Raw genomic sequence first — 17440 nt, forward strand, 5'->3', positions numbered from 1 at the left:
ATATCAAATTAAAAATCTTCTGCATAGCAAAGGAAACCACAGCAGAGTGAGGAGGTAACCGACAGGATGGGAGAAACATTTTGCCAGCTATTTCTCAGACAAAGAACTAATAACCAGAATATATAAAGAACTCAAAAAAATTCTGACCCTCCCAAATTTAAGTCACTAAAAAAATGGGCATCTAAAATGAACAGACACTTCTCATACAAAGAAGTAAAAGTGGCCAGTAAGTATGTTAAAAATGCTCAACATTGCTGGCCCTTTAAGAAATGTGAATTAACACCATGTTAAGATTCCATCTCATGCCAGAAAGATTAGCTATCTTTAAGAAATCAACCACTAATGAATACTGGCAAGGCCTTGGGGAAAAAGAGGTTTTTATCATTAGTAGGAATGTAAATTGGTACAGCCACTATAGAAAGCAATATGGAGATCCCTCAAAAAACTAAAATCAGAGGTTCCATCTGACCTAGCCTGTTTAGGTATTTTCCTAAAAGAGTTGAAGTCGTCATGTCACAGAAATAAATGCATACTCATTTTCACAGCATCACAGTTTGTAATAGCAAAATCTTGTAAATAGTCTATGTGCTTATCAACAGGTGAATAAAGAAAATATGATATTTATATACAATGGAGTACTACTCAGACATAAAGAAGGTAGATTTGAGACATTTTTAGGTAAATGGATGCAAGTCAAGATCATAATCTTTTTTTATTGAGTTTATTGGTACATTTTAGGTATACAGCACAGTTACATTCATTATTGGGATCTTGTACCTTTACATGATAGGTCTTGGTTCTCATTTTTTCCCCTTGTCCCTGCTCTCCCTTTACCCCTTTCCCCTCCCCATTTACAAACACTTTATTTCCATCTTTTCATTTTCTCACATTTTTTTCTTTTCCCTTATTCCCTTTCCCCCACCCTTCCCACTTTCCCTACACCTTTAGCCTTTTTCTTCCTATTTCACAATGTCAATTATCTCATTAGGATCTTATGTATTATTATAGTTTTTTCACACCAGAGAAACTATTCAGTATTTACACATGTGTGACTTATTTATTTCACTTAGGAGTATATCCTCAAAATGTATCCATTTTCCTATGAATGAATATAATTTCTCATTCTTTATGGCTGAATAGTATTTCATTTTATAGAAAAACCACATCTTCTTTATCCAGTTTCCAATTGATGGGCAAATATGCTATTTCCAAGTTTTAGCTGTTACAAACTGTGCTGTTGTAAACATAGGTGTGCATATATCACTGTGATATGATTCTTTTAATGCTTTTGGAAAGATGCCCAGCAGAGGGATGTCTGGGTCAAATGGAACCTCTAGTCCCAGCTCTTTGAGGTATCTCCATATTGGTTTCCATAGTGGTTGCAACAGTCTGCACTCCCACCAAAACTGGAGAAGGGTTCCTTTCTCCCCACAATCCCAACAACATTTGTTATTGTGATTTCTTGATAGGAGCCATTCTTTGTGGGGTGAGGTGGAATCTCAGTGTTGTTTTCATCTGCATCTCTTGAATGACCAGTGATGTGGAACATTTTTTTCATATATTTACTTGCTACTTTTACTTCTTTGTCTGAGAAATGTCTGTTCATTTCCAATGCCCATTTTTTAATTGAGTCTTTATATTTGTGGGCTGATTGTTTTGAGTTCTTTATATATTCTAGGTAAGAGCCCTTTGTCTGAGGAGCAGCTGGTAAAATTTTTTTTCCCACATTGCAAGTTGTCTCTTAGTTCTGTTGATGGTTTCCTTTGCAGTTCAGAAGCTTTTTAATAAGATGAGATCCCAGTTGTTGATTCTTTTGCTAGTTCCTGTGCTACTGAGGATTTGTTCATAAAGTCAAGATCATAATCTTGGAGATCAATCGAACAAGTTAAGTACCACATCGACTCTCTTGTGTGAGGAACACTATTCAGAGGTCCATACAATCTGCGTCCTTCTTACTGTTCATGTGATATGTCTTGACTATTGATTTATACGGTGAAACATCTTTCATTCCGTTGGATGCAATACACTCGATGATGATGAATGATCTTGTTGAAATCTTGTTTCTGAAGATAGTTTTGCTTTTCGGTTGTGTCTTGTCTGGCCTGGCTTTGGTAATGATTGGGTTTGGAAGGGTTCCTTCCCTTTCAAGTCTGTGTACTTGTTTCAGCAGAATTGGCATAAAAGTTTTCTTTAAAAGTTCGGTAAAATTCCATAATAGTCTTGAGATTTCCCTGGGGTTTTCTTTGTTGGAATTTTTTTTTTTTTTGGACTTGGAATTGATCCAATAGTGCTGCAGCCCTTTATATATTTTTATTTTGTAACAGGACCCCACTACCTTCGATGTCACTGAATTTGCAATCCTCTTGCCTCAGCCTCCTGAGTTGAGATAGTTTTCATTACTAATACACTCACCTATTCAGATTTTTAATGTCCTTTTTGGTTTGCTCCTTTCATCTAGGTTTCCAGTTTGTTAGCTTTTGGATTATTAGAATAATCCCAAATGATCTTTTGTGTCTCTGTGGAGTGAATTGTAATGTCTCCTCCTTTATAATGTCTAATTTTATTTGGGTTTGTTCTCTTTATTTCTTTGCTGGTCTCCATAAAGATATGTCGTTTATTTACCTTTTCCAAAAACTAACTTTTTTCTTCATTGATTTTTGTATTTTCATTAGTTTTAATTTTATTTATTTCTGCTCTGAACTTTATTTCTTTTTTCTTACTGTTTTTAATTCGCTTGGCTCTTACATTTTCTAAGTACATCATTCATTGTTTATTTGAACCCTATTTTTCTCTGTAGTCATTCATTACTATAAACTTCTTAGCACTACTTTTGATGTATCCCTTATGTTTTGGTATATCGTGTTACAATTTTTATGTCAAGAAAACTTTTATTTCCTTTCTAACTTCCTCAATGACTTAAAAGTGGGTTGTCCTATCTCCGGCATTTATAAAATGTCTAAATTTTTATTTCCATAGACTTTTAGTTTTATTTAAATTAGTTCAGAAAAATACAGAACATGACTTCTATTTTTTAATGTACTAAATCTGGTGGCCTAACCCCACAATATTTTTATTCATATGTTTTGATACATATTGGATGTATTCCTTGAGGTCCACATACAGATTAAATCTTAATCACATTTACTTTCTGTTTCTCTCACCTCCTTCTCCTCTCCCTCCATCCTAGGGACCCTAATCAACTCCAAGGTCTACCTCCCTGTTACTATTACCTATCTTTTATTTTGTTTTTTAATTTTAATTTATTTATACTTCGGGCTTCTCTTATAAGAGAAATGATATAACATTTTAACTTTCTACATTCTATTTACTTAGCGTTGTGGTCTCCTGGGTCATCCATTTTCCTACAAATGTCTCCAATTTATCAGTCTTTGGGCCAAGGGAAAAAAGTGTGTATCTTTCTGGAGTAAGCTGGACTCTCAGTGTTCTTTTGATTTGCATTTCTATAATGGCCATACATATGAGCATTTTTTTCATGTATTGATTGGCTCTTTGTAATTATTCTTTTAAGAAGTGTCTATTCATTTCAGCTGTTCACAGTCTTTTATTTAGGGCATCTACTTTTGAGTTCTTTATATATTCTAAATATTTGCTCTGCCTGAAGAATAGATGGCAACATTTTTTCCCATTCTGTAGGTTGTCGCTTTGCTCTCTCAGTTGCTTTTTGGGCAAAAGCCTTTCGATTTTATATAACCCCATTTGTTAATTCTTGGTACTATTTTCTTGTGTAAATGGGGCTCTCTGGAGCAACATTTTAAAGTTTTCTCTAAATTATCTTTCAGAAGATTAAGTGTTTCTGTTTTAACATTTAGATCTTTGATCCGTTTCAATTTTACTTTAATGCAAGTTGAGAAAACTGGGTCTGGATTTATTCTTCCACATGTGGATAACAAGTTTTCTCAGTGACATTTGTTAAAGAGGCTGTTGCTCCTCTATTGTGTGATTTTGATCCCTTTGTCGATGATCCAGTGGTTGAATGTGCCAAGAGTTGTTTCTATATCCTCTGTTCTTCTTCACTGATCCAAATCACTGTTTTGTGCCTGTACCATGCTGTTTTTATGACTATAATTTTGTAATATAACATGAAATGTGGGACTATGATGCCTCCTTCTTTGCTCTTTTGGCCACCATTGCATTTGTTATTTTGGGTCTCTCCTGTTTATTTCTATTTCTTTAAAGAAAGCTGTTGGCGTTGTGGTTGGGGTTGTATTTTCCGACTCACAAGGTCCTGTGGCATGAGAGGCTGGACAAGGGTGTGAGGCTGGCAGTCAGCGGTACAGGAGAGGTGACAATGGGACCACAGCAGCCCTCATGCCCAGCAGTCACAGACGGGTGTGGTCTTCACTTTCTGCACAGGACTGTGCTGTGGATGGGGCAGCAGGAAGTGTGATGCCCTTCTCTGCCACTGTGGGCCCCAACAGGAAAGGTGCTTGGCGTGTCTTGGTACTGAGATTTAGACCAAGCTCCTTTCTTCTTGGGACCCCTTTCGGCGGTGAGCATCCATAGGGTGGTGCAAAGACAGAGACTTTTATTTCCCTGATGCCTTCTCCAGTGCCCATCTGGGAGCAGACATGGTCAGAATGGACAGAATGGACAGGGCAGCAGTGGAACAGGTGGTCTCTCCGGGCCTGTCCGTCACAGGAGCCGGAACACAGTGGAAGAGGAAGAGGCGGCAGGGTCAGTGTGGTTGTGTGCCTTCAGCCCCCGCTTGCACGAGTCCACGCATGCCCCACCACAATCTCGGTCTGGGGCAGGAGCCTTGTCCTCTGGCTCTGGGTGCTGCACCCTCTGTTCTTCCCCAGGAAACATTGTCCCTTCAGCACAGTGCAGAGAACCCTGGGGGTCAGATCACAGCCCCTCTGCTCCCCAGACAGTTACCACCTTCTGAATCCAGGGCAGTGCAGTCTGAGGAATCCCAGGAATGGGAACTCACAATTCCAGGACCTCAAGAGCAGCCAAAATTCAGAGAACATCTCGGTTCTCAGAATGACTCCTGACTACACTGAGGGTTCCCTGGGAGATAACACGTGATCCTTTTCAGAGCAGGGCTGCAGTGCAGCCTGAAGATGGCTCTTCTGAGTCGCTAGCCTGTTAGCACCAAGGAACTCTAAGGGTGAGGATTCTCAGCTTCTGCCTGAAGTCATTTGTTGGAGGAGCTCTCTTTTCCTCCCACTCACCAGAAGAGGAAATTCTCCTTCTCCTGGGTACGAGGCTGGGTGGCAGATGACAGCATATTTTATTTCTCTTATTATGCTGTTGTCCCAGGTCTCTGAATCTTATGAAGTTCAAATTTCTCTTCTGCTGAATTGCAGTGTGATCTCACAGTCACCATCCTCGAAATAGAACCATATATTTATTGTTACTTGAGTTCTTTCTTAAGGAACAGGAGGTACGGGCAGAGTACTCAAGTCAGCCAACTTGGATATCTAAATAAACTTCTAATGAATACAAAAGCATAAAACCCATAATGTATTTGTCATGCAGCGTTTTAAACATAAGGATCAATATATGCTTACTTTTCCATTGTCAAATACCATACAGATGGGCAGGGGATTTTGCTCAGTGGTTTTACCACCTGCCTTGCAAGTGCAAGGGCCCGAGTTCGATCCCTAGTACCAAAAAACAAAAACAAAAACAAAAACAAATACCATAACAAAAAATGAAAAGATGATTTTTTTTCATCTGTACCAAAATGATGCAAGGAATAAAGGAAATAAAGCCAGAATAGTGAGATAAAGGAAAAATCATAGAAGAAAACAAAACAAGAGTTTGACTTGTATGATTGCAGAGTCTACAATGGATAATAGACAACTGCTACTCCTTTAATTATAGGGAGATTAAAATTTTCTTGGGTTAGGGGCCTTCAGTAAAGGACTGATCTTCAAATGTTTGGTTACTCAGATCTGGCTCCATTTTAGGATGCCTGTATTAGTCTCGTGCATCCAATTTTAGTCATATTTCCCATCACTGGGACACAATATTTGACAACAGAAAATTAAAGGAGAAATGTATTGTGACTTTCATAGCTTTGGTCTTCTGTACCTGGTTTCCTGGCCCCAAGGTTGAAATGGAGGAGCAGAAGGGGTTGGAAGAGAAGAGTTCAACCCGTGGCATCCAGAAGAGTACAGAGCAAGGAAGAGCAGAAGAAAGAATTAGCGGATCCAGGCCACACCACCTCTCCTCACCAGTCTCAACCTCCTGACAGCACACGCCATGAAGTCACTCAGGGTCAATCCCGGAGGAGCACAGCATCCATGATCCAGGCACAACCTGGAAGCCTCACCTCTGAAGAGGAGAACCGGGGGACAGCTGGGACCTAATCCATGATACACCCCTTCGACACAGCCACCAAAGACACATGGCTCACTCACAGGTAACATACTTGGCCTGAAGACAAAATGTGGAGTAGATCTTTCCCAGGTGTTAGAAAGAGAGATTATATACTGGAATTGGAAAGCATATTCCACTTACTTACTTACTTAGATCTATTTTATCTATAAATCCAAATAGGCCTTTTACTACTTCATATATTAATGGACACCTTCAAATTTTTCCCACATATGAGTGATTTCAGCAGGTCTCCATAGTAATTACAGCTCAAGAAATATTTTGCTTCTTGGTTTCTGCAATTTCCACTACCTGTCAGGGGCTCTGTAAGAACTCGACTTTCCCTGAAGGGACACAGCAGTGACTCATTGCATTCCGAAGGGGATGGTGATTTTTGTAGCACCATGAAACAGATGCAGATTTTCCCTTGTAGCCAAACACAGCTTTGTGAGCTAAGACTGCAAGCTGGGGGAGCTGTGGGCACACACAGATGGGCCAATTTCTTTGGCAGAAGCAATTCCTATATGATTTTAAGATTAGCCTAGGACATTCTTCCCAGAGAGCTTTCAGTTCTGATTCAGAAGAGCTTACCTGATGAGGAGTCTGTGTTTTCACCCCTAATAAAAATGAAAAAGGATGGACAGAGTTTTAGTGCACAGCAAAACAGGAAGAAGCTCATTTTCTTTCTTTCATACAACTTATTTTAGCTGTAGTTTTTAGTGGATTTGTATGCATGTTTGTAGTATGTGATATTTGCATTCTCTGTGAAGATCTGGCGCATGTATATAATCTTCTTCATTCTTTCTTTCCCTCACTCCTCCCTCCTCCTCCAGCAGCCTTGTTCTTTGGCCAAAGATTTATCTCCATTTTCTGCTATCTTTTATTTTGCTGTTTAATGTATTTGTGCTTGGATTTCACATGCAATATAAATCATGCAATATTTAAGTTTGTATTTACAAAGTTTTTAAAAGTGAGGCAAGTTCAACCAATATATTTTATCATTTTGTTTAATTATTAGATTATGACACATATAACTTTGTACAAAATTTGTCTTGTCTCCTCAGTTTACTTTGAATCATGGCCCATATTCTTAAGTCTGTCTGTATCCCAACTTTGGAGTTGCTAGACAAAAGTTATTTTTTACAGAATTGGAAAAGTACATTTCTGAGTTCAATAGCTGTTTACTTAAATGCACATAGCAGTTTTCAAAGTGGTTTTCCCTCATTGCCTATATTTGCATAACGTTTAGTGCCAGGAAGGTTATTTAAAAGAAGGAAAATTTGAAGTTCGGAGTGTTCTTTAATCAAGACTGGTTATGCATCTGGCATCATTTAGTTAAAAGAGAAAAGTCTAAATTATTTTCTGTACATTTTTCTGATTTTGATTTCCTGAGTATTTTTACCTGTAAGTTGTTTTCAGATAAATGAAGAACACAGGTTTTGGGAAAATGTTAATTTTAATTTCCAGTAGAGTTATATTCCTCCAACATTGCTTACCTGAGTCTACAATAGCCTCATAATTAGAGTATGGTTTCTGTAGAAGGAGACTGTCATTTGTCAAGCAGACAAAGAAAGGGATTGGGAACCATAAGTAAAAGATACTTTATTCTTAGTTCCTCATTTATGGTTCAGACAGTTTTAGGCAAGTATATCAATTCTTTTTCTATCTATGATCCAAAAATGCCAATGAGCAATCATATTGCTCATCAGACAGGAAAAAGTTTTATCTTGCTTATTTTGATTCTCTGAAAAAGAAAGCACTGTTCAGGGCTTTAAATGAATCCCTGTAATCTTCAATCTATTTTTTTACAGATATGGAGAACTCTGGTACTCTTTCTTATATGCTTTTTACATTTTGGCCTCTGTTGTATTTTAAAAGATACAAAATCAGAATCTTGCATTATATGCCATGAGTAATAAAGTTCTAAAATTAGAGTACATATATATAGTTTCTTAAACTATGTCCTCTGATTTCTTTTGGAAATCCGGAATGGAATAATTCATCCCCTAATCTTAAATTTGTTCATCAGACTTTGTTCTCTGGTGAGGGAAGGGAGCTCCATTTGTCATGCAGCTGCAGGATGGACGCCAAAGCAAGAAGGCTGCCTGACCATATGTGAGAAGAACCTTCTCTTTTATGAATGCTGGAGAGATCCATGATGGTGAAGAGCAACCGCAGCCTTTATCTTTGCTTTCAAAGTCCTTGGCTCTGTGTCTATTGCACTTTCTTGAATTTTCCTACTAACTATAGCCTTCATGCAATGTTTCATGACAGATCAGCCACATTCTGTGAGACTTTTGTTCTGTACCTGTTTACTTTGTTCAGAATGGGCCTACAAAGGTAACAGTGTGGTAGTGGCTTCCCTTAGCTATGGTGCATGTTTCAAGACTCCCAGTGTCAGGTCTAGAATATACAAAGAACTAAAAAAAAATCAGACCCCCAAACATAAAGACCCAATTAAAAAATGGGCATCTGAAATGAACAGACATTCCTCAGACAAACAAGTAAAAGCAGCAAATAAATATATGAAAAAATGCTCCACATCACTGGTCATTTGAGAGATGCAGATGAAAGCAACATTGAGATCCCACCTCACCCCACAAAGAATGGCTGCTATCAAGAAATCACTAATAGCAAATGTTGGTGGGGTTGTGGGGAGAAAGGAACCCTTCTCCATTGTTGGTGGGAGTGCAGACTGGTGCAACCACTATGGAAATCAGTATGGACATACCTCAAAGATCTGGGACTAGAGGTTACATTTGACCCAGCCATCCCTCTGCTGGGTATCTTTCCAAAAGAATTAAAAGAATCATATCACTGTGATATATGCGCACCTATGTTTACAGCAGCACAGTTTGTACTAGCTAAGACTTGGAAACAGGCCAATTGCCCATCAATTGGAAACTGGATAAAGAAGATGTGTGTGTGTGTGTGTTTTTTTTTAATATAAAATGCAGTACTACCCAGCCATAAAGAATGAGAAACTAGAGTTATTTATAGCTAAGTGGATGCACATTGAGGTCATACTCCTAGGTGAAATTAATAAGTCATACATGTGCAGATATCAAAGTTTCTCTGGTGTGAAAAACTAAAACTGTAAACAAGGATCAAAATGTATAATTGATACTGTGTAATAGGAAGAAAAGGGCTAAAGGAATAGGGGAAGTAGGAGGAGTAGGGGAAAGGTAAGAAGGGTAAAGAAAAAAATATGCAAAAAGGAAAAACATGGAAACAATGTCTTTGTAAACAGGGTAGGGGGAGGGGTGAAGGGAGGGCTGGGAAATAGGGAAAAATAAGAACCAAGATAAGTCATGTAAAGGTACAAGATCCCAATGATGACTGTAACTGTGGCGTATACCTACAATAATGTACCAACAAACTTAATAAAGATTTTAAAAAAGACTCCCAGTGGGCATCTAAAACCACAGAAAACATTAAACCATGTACATACACATACATATATATATAATGCCTTTTTTCCTTTACATGAAAACCTATGATGGTACAATGTGCTATGTAAGTACAGCAAGAAATCAATAGCAGCAGCTAATGCTAACATGGAATGGCTGTGACAACGCCCTCTGCCCTGGTGGTTCTCTTTTCAAAAGCTCTGCCAAGCCTGGGTGTCAAAGGCCTCCTGGCCCACAGGGTGGCGCTGCTGGGAGGTGGCACCACTTTGAAGAGCTGGACCCTAGCAGGAGACATTGAGGGCATCACAGGTGTGATGTTTAGAGGATTTTGGGTTCCACCTCCCCTTTTCTTTTGTTTCCTGACCACAGGTAAGTGGCTTTGGTCTTCTCTATGACCCTGCACCTCACCCTAGATGGAGAGTAAACAGACCTTACTGACCCTGGCTGGACTTCCAAACTATGGACTGGTGAGAGTTTCTTCTGGATAACTTGACTAACGCGGGTATTTGGCAGAGCGAGGGACAGTTGACTGACCCATACTGTAACCAATGATACCTTAAATCAGTTTTTCTGCCTCTCCTAAAATAATTTAAATAGATCTTCTGACCTCTTTTCTACAAAGGATGAGACTATATTAGTGTTTTGAGTCATTATTAGTAATTATTTCAAACAAATATTCTTGCTAATTATGTGTGGAAGTTGAGGTCTGTTTTTAAATTAAATTTCACCTAAAGCTTTATTAACATATTTGAGGATTTTTTTTTAATTCCCGAAATTAGCTTTGTGAGGCAGTTTTGAAAGGCAGGCAAATGAGGAAGGAATCTCAGTGAAACAAATGACTTTCAACTCTATTTTTATCTCGAAAGTTGAGCCCTTGTTGGTGTAGAATCCTGCACCTCAGCCAGCTGGACAGTTCTCAATGAAATGAGAGGGACAGGGGCTTCGCTGAGTTTGGAACAGGGCATCATTGTAGTAGGTATTACAGTGGGGCAGCGATTCCTGACAAGCATGATTACTGCTCAGATACCAGCCAGGCACATTCATGTACCTCTTCCTGCCTTCTGCCAGAGTCTTGTCCTGGAGTCTAGTTCTGCGGACCAAATTCTTCCCGGTGCCTCGGGAGGGAGCTCTCTCAGTGCCCAGACTCTGCTGTCTGTTTTCGCTCTTCAGGGCCCCTCAGCTTCAGGCTCACCCAGGGACGTGGGAGGCCCAAACGAGGGTAGCGCTCACTGATTTTGTCTTCAACTGTGTTTTGCTTGTTTTAAAATTAGTAGAAGTTTATATTCCCAGTTTCTGTTAGGCGGTCTTTTCATTAGTTCAGCTAGAGCTTCGCTTGCCATACGCGAAGGTTATAAATTGTTCAGAGTCAAACTTACTCTTTCAGTTATACCTGAGCTTCACCACAGTGACTAAATAAATCATGCTGCTCAACCCTCATTGCTCATTAAATCTACTGTTGATTTGGCCCTGGTCTTGCTTGGGTGGGGGCTGACCATTAAGTTTCCTGTGTGATCACAACATGAAGGCAGAGCTGAAAAACAATGCAATGATAAGCTCATTATTTAATAAGTTGTGTGCAACCACTGAAACATTGTTCCTTAATACTATTAGTTCAGTCAATAAGTTAATGTCACATTTATTGACCATCTATCAAGTTGTTATTATTGTTTGCAGGACTACAGAGGCGAAGATTAGAAAAAAAAAGACATGGGCCCTAAAAATAAAGAAAAAATAATGCTGATATTTCTGTGGAAGTAATATTTTCTGTTCTGCTTTTCTCCTATAACGTACATCCGCACCTCCACCCTTTATATATTTTGCTTCTTATTTTCTGCGCCATCCCTCTCCCCTCTCTTCATGCCCTCTTTCCCTCCTTATTTACAAAAGCTTTGTTTCCATTTTTTCCTGCCCACCTTTTTTGGAGGTTTTCTTCTGTGTGAATTCTAAAGTTGAGCTACATTCTCTCAGAGGCTCTGTAGCATTCTGATTTCACAATTTTAGTTGCACCATTTACTTTTTTAAAATTTTAGATGGAATAATGAGAAAGAACTTGAGTGATTTTATCATTCACAAAAGCAGCTTTATGATTTGCAAGAGTGTAAGACAGGAAGTCTTGGACCCTGGAAATGGGGTAAATCTAGCTGTTGCTGCAAAGCAGAGTCTTTCCAGACAGTTTTAGAAATCATCCCACCAGAGGTACCAGGACAGAGAGCCCAGATTAGGTTTTCTGCAAGTTTTCAACACTACACTTCTGTTATTGTGAGAGTAATCGATACATGGTATAGACTTGTCAACTGTAGCAGCATGTAGATATGTAAGCTAACTAAAATTAAGTGTAATTTATTATATATATATTTTTTTAATTTAATTAAAAAAAATTTTTTTTTGGTACTCGGGATTGAACTCCAGTCCTTGCACTTGCAAGGCAGGTGGTGGAACCACTGAGCTAAATCCCCGGCCCTATAAATTAAGTGTAATTTAGAAGGCAGCCTTACAGTTGCACTAGCCAGATTCCAGTGCTCCTTAGACACACAGGGTTGGTGACTATATCATGGGATGTGTACCGCTATTGAGCATGTCCTTCAAAACAGTTAGGTCTGTTGGATAGCAAGGGTCTACAGAGAGCTTTGTAAAGCTCTAAGTAAAACCATTAGCAGAGCAATGGGAAAATTCATGTGCAGATCCCAACAATGCAGTTCATATACCACATAAAAGAAGAGATATATGTCCCATAGTCAATCTTGACCTCTCTGTAATCCATATAATAAAGATAAGGAAGATCTTAGAATTATGCTTACTACCTTTAACCATGAAATAAACATTTAGAATGGCATCCTATCTGCTGAGAGGAAGGAGTCACAAAACTTTCAGTTTTACCTGCATGACCAAGGCCATACTGTTGTTGGTTTCAACTCTATGGAAAACTGGCCAAAAGATTGGCACGGTGCCACCAGTCATAGATCAAGAGGGAACCAACTGCTTTTGCTAGGTCCTTCCCATGCAGGAGGGGCTACGGTGACAATCTGAAAGCTACTTACATTTTGCCTGAAGTCCGCGGATAGGCACGTGACACATGACTTCTCTGACCCCAGAGGCACCCTCCTCATCTCGAAATGTGCTCGTCTGACCTGAGGTCAGACCTGGGTAGTGCTGTATGTCCAATAAAGGGTGAGCAATGACTGTTCAATTAGGAGATCAATAAGCTACTTCCCAAGCACATAAATGGTGGCAAGTGAGAAATCAATGAATCTTTATCTTGTTTTTTTAACAGATTTTAATCAAAACAAAATCAATAGATCTATGCTGAGCCTGAAGAGACTGAATTTAAATATTTTTTTAAATGATGGTGATACCTACCAAGTAGTTCTTCCACATAAAGCATGCACACACACACACACACACACACACACACACACACACACACTCGGGTCTGTAGGGAGTTGATTATCTGTATCTGGGTGTCTTCACTGAGCCCTGCTTATCCGACCACATTGTTACGAAGCTGCTCACTAACTTGAGTATAAAAATGTAAATGCCAAAGCAATCGATCATTTCTGTCTCTAATTCCCATGATTCTACCCTCCCACGGAAAAGGCCAAGGGATTAAAAACTAGATGAATCACTTGACAATAAAAGCATCTGGCTGGCGGTGGGAGTAAGTACAATTTCAAAGGAAGGGGTCTGAGTGGGAGGGCAGTGTCATTTCACTGAGGTTGAAGCAGTCCTCAGCGGTGCACCTGTCCACAGAATCTGTTTTAAACTGTGCTTGCTGACTGAGTTTCAACGGCTTAGCCAGCATCAGGAGAGGTATTATTAGCAGGGGATAATGGAAAATAATCTCTGAAAAAGTATTTGCTTTTCTACTTGATCTGCACGCTGTGCGCCATCCAGCCGGAGTGGGCATTTGATAATTCTCATGCCTTCCTAATTTAATTATGTTGTATATTTACAGAGCTTACCATAGGCTTTTATGCTGTATTCAGAATGTTTTACAGGGAAGGAAATTTTGACTTGGTCTAGTTCATTTGCGGTAGAGAAACACGGACATTATAAACAGATCTCTCTACACACGGGAGGAAGAAGCAGAGAGGCGCAGGCAGGTTGTGTAGGCAACCGCTGAGCTAGGCTGCAAGACCCCAGAAGAAGGAGCACAAGCCAGGGGCCACCTGGCTCTCACTCACACAGCTCTTCACCATCTGGGCTCTACCACTTGTCACCGACCGCAGAGGACCAGACTGTTGGAAAAGGCCCTCTGACTGCATCTAGGCCCAGGGGAAGGGGAAGCGAAAGGTAGAGGACCATGTAGGGGCTTGATATCTTCTGTCTGGAAACGGCACCTGCCTGTTTCCGTAGTTTGTTTGCCAAAGCCAATATCATGACCAGACCTGATGTGAGGGAAGTGGGAAGAACCCCATCAGGGAAGGAAGCAGCAAATATTTTGAACAAATTGTAGTGCCTCCCACACTGTGCTCCAGAGCTCAGCAGATGGGGTCAAACTTAGATCTTGGTCCTTTAAACGGGACAATGGTGTGAAATAGCATGTGGTGTGGCACTTGCAAACTCTGTGTTAGCTCTGCACAGTCAAGCCCTGGACAGTGGAGGCTTTGTTCACAGTGTTTAAAGTTTCGTATTTATTTTTGTCCCTTTGATTTCTTTAACATCATAATACAACTTTCTGTTACATTTTATAACAACTGTAGGTTTAAACGCCTGCAGATACTTAATGGAAGCAGTAGAGCTGCCAACTTCATGTGCACCAGCAACAATGAATGCAATACTTCTTTGCTCTTCGTTCCTTAGCAGGAAAGACGAAAAGGTGAGGAGATATTGGGCATTGTCTATTAGCTATAACAAATCTAACTTGAGAGTAGCTTATGGCTCTATGCCTTTATTTCATATCCCTATACGAATTCTTAATTAAGGTTATTCTTTCTATCCTCCTATTTCTATCAATCTAAGAGACTTCTTAAAATTTAGACTCTTGCTCTGATTCAAAATCGTCCCTCAGGTCACCAGAGTAAGTTGTGAAAAAATATTGAAAAATAATAATTCAACAAGAGAATCCACAATAAAGAGCCCAGAGAGCGAATCTGGAAGTTAGGTCAACTGTCATGGAATTAGTTCTAGAAATTCCCTTACTGTTGATAAAAATGGTGAAATTTTAATGATCAATATTCTTAAGGCCTCTTTGTCCAAACTTGACTAATGTAAAACTCTGCAAAGTCTTTGTTTACAATACTAAATGTTATAAAAATAACAAAGGTAAAAGAGAATGGGATATTTTTAAAAAAGCAAAAAGCATCACTTTCACATTTAAAATTCATGAGCAAACTTTTCATAGGAAACTGGCATCTCTTTCTTTATGTTGGCGTTTAGGTTGGGTTGGGCCTCATTTCAGGGTGGGTGGCTAAATATTCAGTTTGAAAAGTGTAATGCATCAAAATAAGGCAGATATAACACCAAGCGATAAAGTAATCTGACCTGAAACAGGGCTCTTGTGTGTGTGTGTGTGCAACTGCCTGTGACCCTTATACCTCTTTCCAATCAAAGCAACAAAGACAACAAAATTTTACCCTTTGGGAAAGCAGAAATGTATAAGCATAATATTTTAAATAGAGCTAATTGACCTATAAAAAGTAAAGGCAGTAAAGACACTTACATGACTGTCTCCCTCCAGCCACCAGCCTTCTGTCTATTCTTTCAGGACACAGAGCAAACTTTAGAATCCTGGTCCTGAGGACACAGTGACACCTGCAAGGTGTGAGTTCCTCTTTTCCGACTGACCCCTTCCCCACCGATCACCCTAACAATCGTCTCCCGACTGCTCCCAGCGTCTCAGCTTGCAGGGCTCCACCTTCAGACCTTCGTCCATCCCTACTTCCCACAGCAGCAGGGCTGGGTGATGTCGATGCTGTGCAAATGTCCCGCAGACACAGGGTTCCCTTCCTTCTTTGCCCGGAACTTCTCTCCCTTTCTCTCTCCTTAGTTCATCCTTACAACCCTCCCCTTAACTGTTTGTTTTTGTAGCCGGAATCGAACTCAAGACCTTGTGCTTGCCAGGCAGGCGGACCTTTTATACTTATCTTGGGACAGGAGAAGTGAAGCAAAGTGAGCAAAACCTACCAACAGAGAAATTGTGACTCAGGAAACAGTCAATGGTCATTCTAGGGAATCATGGGAGAGCAATCTCTGAGCTCAGCAGAGCGTGTAATCAGCAGGAGCTTGACTTCACGGGGCCTTCCATCAGAGTGGCGGTGGAGAACTAACATTTACTCTGGAGTGCCTCGTCTCCACCAAATGTAAAAACAGACAACGGAACAATATCACGAAAGAGGGTGCCAAGAGCAAAACAACTTACTTGTTTAATGTCGAATTCCATTCTGAGGTCTGCCACACGAGTGTGACCACAGCCTGGTGATTCTCCCGCGGACTTGCTAGAGTGAGAAACATAAGCACCATCAGTCTCTCCGGTGATGCGCTGAGGGCTATAGGAGAGGCATGGGGAGTGCCACGCGGACACACAACAGGAGCGATCCTGCCCATTTATAACATTAGTGTATCATTTTGTAATAAAATAGGCAAGGCTTCAGCCTTCCTTTCGTGGAGAGCCTGATATTGTGAAGCATCCATTACGTGTGAAGGTGGTTTTCAATTATGTTCTCATAGAACCTATATTTAAATGAGGGAAGACCAATGGTAAACAGGAGAAAAACTCACAACATACGGCGTGTGAATAATGCTAAGTGAGGAGGAAGGTCAGCAAGGTGCCCGGGTGCCTGTGTCTGCCCCAGGGAGAAGGGAGAGGAGCTCGGAGCTCTGAGGCCGGAGCAAGCAGGGCCATCGCACTGAGCAGATCCCACAGGAGACCAAGACCAGTGGGCCTGCAGCAAGCAACTAATCCAGAACAGCAGAGGACGAAACAGAGAGCCTATCTGCAGCTGGACTGCAGTGGGCTTGGTAGGCCCTGGTTAAAAATAACAGTAACGTTTACTTTGAGAAAGTGCAAAACCATGAAGAGATTCTGGCCACATGTAGCACAGTCTGACAGCTTCCTGGATTCCTCCAGGGCTCTGTGCAGGACGGAGGAGGAAAGATTCTAATGCAAGGCCAGGGTGGTCACTGCAAGTAGTAAGCAGATGTTTCATCAGGATAGGTTTAAAAGCTGTTAATACTCAATTAAATTAGTATTTTGATGGTACATAGTGCTAGTTAATCTCATGGAGTCAATAACATGTACCATCCAATTGTAGCTTAGAGGTTGCATATTTTTATTGTATTTTTTGCACCGGGAATCTAACTCTGGACCTTGTGCTTGCAAGGCAGGTGGTGGAACCACTGAGCTAAATCCCCGGCCAGTGGTTGCATACTTTTGTTATCACAGCTCGGCCACATTCTTTGAGGTCTGTGAAGCTTCACACTTGGGCTGCTGTGTGCGTTCAGAGGAAAACGCTGATCTCCTGGCTTTAGCTGAGGAGCACAGGAGCTGGTAGTAGGAGGAGTGTAGCAAGAGAATCGAAACCGTGTCTGCCCATGATGGTAGTGTGAATCGCAAATGTCCCCCAAGGTTAGGTGTCACAGACTCAGGCCCAGGCTGGAGCTGCCGAGAGGTGGCAGAGCCATTGGCAGGTGCATCCTAAGCAAAGTCTTAGGGAATTCGGGGCTGCCCTGTGAAGGAGCCCTCCTTG

Source organism: Fukomys damarensis, unplaced genomic scaffold, assembly GCF_012274545.1.
Source record: "Fukomys damarensis isolate Sample0158 unplaced genomic scaffold, DMR_v1.0_HiC HiC_scaffold_38, whole genome shotgun sequence".
Classification (NCBI taxonomy): domain Eukaryota; kingdom Metazoa; phylum Chordata; class Mammalia; order Rodentia; family Bathyergidae; genus Fukomys; species Fukomys damarensis.